We start from the raw sequence: 5299 nt of genomic DNA on the forward strand, positions 1-5299 counted from the left end.
GTTCTTAACTCCTTTTAGACACATGAGAGGTGAATGATAAAGTCAAAGCCATTATCTCTGTATAGAATATCTCTGCTGGCTGTGAGCCACACAGAGAGGAAAAGCAAAATGCAATAAAACCCACCGGAGCCATTGTGTGCAAGCAGGCCTGCGGTGAGCTGCTGGGAAGCCTGGCTGGGTTGAGGAGAGGTCTCTGGGTGGGGAAAGGAGGTGAGGCAGGGTGCAGATTGGGGCAGCCAGAACTAAGGGCATATAAACAGCTTGTGAGAGAAATCCAGCCCTCATATGGACAGGTGCCACATGTTCAACTCTACTTGCCCCAAGCCAGCGAGCTGCCCCTTCCTCTCTGCCATTCCTCAAAGAGCAGGAAACCCACACTGCCATTTGCTCATCCCTCCCCACAGTGGGATGAGGGAGAGAACTGGAAACAAAATAGAATTCATGGGTTGAGATAAAATCTATTTACTCAGTCAGAAAAAGAAAACAGAAACAAAAATGCAGTGATAGAGGATGTGATATACCCACTCAATGTTATGGTTTTTAGCCCAGCTGTCTATAAGGTTATATTTCAGAAATGAGTCCCACCGTCTGGCTCAATTCTTTCTGGGGTGCCATGTCACCACAAGACTTACTTTTCGAGGCCCAGGATAGTGTTTTGGGCAGCAACACTGGGTATGTTTCTAGCCATCTGGTGGCTGCTTCCACTTGTGTAAACACAATGTGTTTGCCATGGCAAGCTTGTGGGAGCCTGATATAATCCACCTGATAGGTTTCCCTGTTTTTGTATTTCAGCTATCGTCCCCTGTACCAAAGAAGCTTTATCTGCACAGCTTCTTGAGTACAGCAGATTTCACATTCATGGATAACCTGTGCAGTAGCATCCATGGTCAAATACACTCCCTGATCCCAAGCCCCTCTACAGATCGCATCTCTTCCTTGATGGCCTGAAGCATCATCAGCCCACGTGAGCCAGTTCCATCCTAGAGGCCTCATCCACAACGCAACTCTACTCGCAACTCACTGACTGATGCACAGCAACCACACACTGCCCACTGTCCAATAGCCTACCAACAACACAAAATCTGACCACCCACCCACCAGCGTCCAGCAGTGGCTGCCCTCAGTCAACTCCCCACATCTTTATGACCTTCTGCATGGTATCTCATGGTGTGAAATAGCCCCTTGCACAATTCACCTCATGGAGCAACGAGCTCTGGGCTCTTGGCTGCCCTGGGTACCACTGCAGGCCTGCAGAGCTATGCTGGCATTGCTGGCTCAGCCTTTTCACTGACAGCTGGTACAGAGCAGGACCAAACACATGGCAACTTGCTGGCCTCATCCTTACAGAACGCCAGGCAAAGGTGCACCTGGGAAGGCTAAAGCTTCATCTTGTTATCATTGCATCAGCAGAAATTACTCAGTGTCCTGAAAATGAAGTGATTTAAAGGCCTAAATGATTTAATTCAACTGCAGACTTAATTTGTCTGCAAGAGAAATGTGAGATGCAAACTACTGATTGACTTATCACTCCATATCACTCCTCTACCTTGCTCAGGATAGACACCAGTAAGGCAGCAAACAGAACAGTGGGAATCACCCAGGGTTATACAGGATACACCTATTGAAGCTGCCACAAAAATATTACCTCTTGCTCATTTCCTTTGAAAAAGTGACTTGTATGGTGCTGCAAATTGTCTCTACACCTGATTCTGTCAAGGAAAGGTTTGAATTTGCCACTGTGAGCCCATATAGCTCACATACCAGCTGACTGTGGCTTTGGAATCACCCTGCTGGACTTCTTCAAATTAAAAAAAAGCAGCAAAAGAAGCCAGAAAGAACATTTACATCACAGGTCACATCTGCTCCTGTAATTGCTTTCCTGCTGGCTCTTCGCAGTGCAGACAAAAGTCTGCCAGAGCTGGTATCCAACAATGCAGCACGAGTCACCTCCCTGAAAGCTCCAAGCTTTCTGAAAGGGGAAAACGTGGTGCACAGCTGAGCCATGGTGTGCTGCTGCAAGGACAGAGAAAATCAAGCACTTGGCTTAGAACATGTGCTTATAGATGGCTTCCAGGAAAGTAATGCTTGGAAACCTCCCCGGTGAGCTCCCTACGTGTGTCCACAGCCCAGGCCACTGCCAGGCACTGCAGGAGAGGGATGCTCGTGTGACCCTCACACTGCTGGCTTCTGGAGGCTTAACACTGAGCTACACATCTCCAAAAGATGAACAGTCCAACAGCAACAGCTATACCATGTGCCTGCATGACAATCAGCATGGCTGCCGGGATGCATTGTTTAAATGTAGGTCACTTAGAAAGGCACATAAAAGTCCGGCAGGAGATAGAAAAAAAGAATAAAAATGTAACATTCAAGTCATCTCAGAAGAAAATACACAGGATTAAAAAATTGTCTGCTGGGCAAGCAGGAGTGGTGCTTCTTTCATCTACAAGTGCAAAAATCTTGGACGACACAAAGCTACTTTGTGGCATAAACCCTAGGTTGGCTCACTCCTTTGTCTTCTCCATCACAGAAGGAACACAATGCAGGGTCTATTCTCTGCCTCACCAGAGCAGAAATGTACCTCCAAGTGCAGCATTTTTTTTTCCTTCCCTACACAGCAGGCACCACTCATGTTCCATATTTTTATTCCTTTGGGCAGCATTTGGTCACAATGGTGGTGGGCTTCCATTGCCCTTGCCAGGTTCCATCATCCCAGCACTGCACTGGATCCACATTCCAAGCCTTTCCTGGTGCTGGATAAAGTGGTGTCATTGCTGTTGTGTCTCCTGCGAGGAGAAGGTTTTGGCCACGTCCCCACATCAGCTGTTGGGAGCGGGCGGTGGTGACTTTCCCAAGCAGCTGGAAAAAGCATCTGTCAGGAGCACTGCATCCAGGCATTCAGTGTGACTTTTAGCACCAGGTCTTTTGGGAGCAATTTCTGTCAAGCCCAGAGCATCGATCCCATTTCATTCATCTTAATTTTCTGACTTCAAGTAAATCTAAAAATTATTCCAGAACTATTGTTGTACAGACATATGATAAATCAGATGCTGAGAGGGGAGAGCACTGCTGTTCCCTGAGCCACATTCCATATATCCTGGATGAAGCTGGTGATCATCAGGACAAGCGTTACGTTTCAGCTTTACTCAGGCCTGAAGGCAGTGGATGGTGAGAGGGTCTCCATCTGGAGTCGTTTTATGGCACTGGGACAGTTCTCCTCCAGCAGCAGTCACTGCCTGCTAATATAAAAATACTTAGGAGAAAAAGCAATACATTTTATTAGGTTGGTAAGAGGGGGGGAAAAAGCTCTATTCAAGACATCCATTAAATTTTATGAATATCTCCAAAGAGATTTATTTTTATAATAACATTGAAGCAGAGGAATAAAACCCAAATTTCTTGACACTCACAATTATGATTTCTCACCAGTGTCTGCAGCCAAGCCCTGCTCACTTTGTCCCACGAATGGCCCCTTTGAAGGCCAGAGCCCAGTTCTAGGCAGTGGGATGTCCCCATGGCTGACACGTGGGACACCTGGGCTCAAGCTTTGGTATTGCCAATGGCTCCTTGCATCATCCTCTCTGCCCTTCTCCATGCTTCTGGCAACCTCCCCTCACAGGCTGGGGATGTTCAGACCAGCTCCTGCAGTTCAATACAGCCACATAGCCACCCCACTTCAGATCCTGGTCTACAATAACTGGATGCTGACTTACAGAATCATAGTATTGTAGAATCATTAAGGTTGGAAAAGATCTTTGAGATCATCATGTTCAACCATCAGCCCCTCCCCACCATGCCCACTAACCACATCCCTCAGTGCCACATCTCCACAGCTCTTGAACCCCTCCAGGGATGGTGACTCCACCTCCTCCCTGGGCAACCTGTGCCACTGCCTCACCACTCTTTCTGATTTTTTTCCTGATATCCAACCTGAATCTCCCCTGAAGCAACTTAAGTCTTATCACTAATACGTGGAAAAGAGGCCGACCCTCATCTCACTACAGATTTGATCTGGAAGGTTTGTATTGCTACCTAGCTAACATAATTTGCTTTTTTTGTGTGTGTTAGTAAGCTGAGCTCCCAAATGCCCATCTTTTTAAAACCCTGGCCAATTCCAAGGTTCTACTACCTCCTGCAGCGGGAAGCTCCTCCGCCCAAGCAGATATTGTACAAAAGTGTTTCCTCTAACCTGTTTCAAATTTGCTACTCTTTAATTTTCTTGAATGCCCCTTTGTTCCAGTGCTATACAAATGGCCCCACCAACCCATTTTCCCTAGGCTATTTATTAATTTTGTTCCTCTCTTAAAAACCTAACTGTTCAAGAAGAAAAAAATTAAAAAAATAAATAAAAAAAAAAGAACTCCCCAGGAAATTGTTCTAATAATAAAAGATTAATATACTTCACCGTGTGGCCTTGTTGCAAAGAAAAATAACATAAAATGAGTCGACCATCACTGAGCTGCCAGGACTGTGGATGAAGCAGACAGAGCCCTGTGCGGCGCAGGCATCCCAGAGGTGGCACAAGCAAGGAGATCCTCATGGCTGCAAATCCTTGCTGGGTTTTACAGTCAAAGGAGAAGGGTGAGAGGAACCCACTGCAGAAGGAACAGGGTACTGAATGACTCAGATGTACCACAACAATGTCTTCTGGAGCAGGAACAAAGCTGGGACAGCAGGAACGCATCCTTGCTGTGGCAGATGGCTGGGCTCCCAGGACTGCCCCCAGAGCCAGCAGCCAAGTCCCCAAGGGTGCCATGTGCCGTGCATGGGAACCCAGGGAAATTCATATTTAAGGGAGGATGATTTTTCATCTGGATGTTGCATCTCTCTGCTTCCATATCCAAAGAGAAGCTCCACATACAATCAGCAAAACCACTCCAGCCCTAGGAATCATCTCTTCCAAACTGCCCACAGATGCTTCTAGCTCCAGACACACACAGTGCCCAGGTACCATGACTCCACGTCTCCTTCTCCCAGATGAGCAAGGATTCCTTAGAGGCAGGTTTGGAAGCAGGAGCAGGCTGAGGCCATCCCCTGTGTCTGACTGCCCTCTACCCGACAGAGCAGGACACACACCAGCAGCTCGCTGCAGCCAGCCCCATCGCACCCCTCAGAAACCAGTGCCTTCTATTATGAAAAAAATGAAAAGAAACGTGTCCAGCCCTTAGGACATACCCTGTCTAGTTTCTCAAGACTCATGCCACAGTGCCCTAAGTAAGGAAAATGTGCCATTGTGAATGTTTACAACATCTGATTTAATGTTATGCAGCTTCTCTCAGCCATAAACCAGAACAAATAC

The sequence above is a fragment of the Meleagris gallopavo genome, chromosome 2 (genome assembly GCF_000146605.3).
Source record: "Meleagris gallopavo isolate NT-WF06-2002-E0010 breed Aviagen turkey brand Nicholas breeding stock chromosome 2, Turkey_5.1, whole genome shotgun sequence".
Classification (NCBI taxonomy): Eukaryota; Metazoa; Chordata; class Aves; order Galliformes; family Phasianidae; genus Meleagris; species Meleagris gallopavo.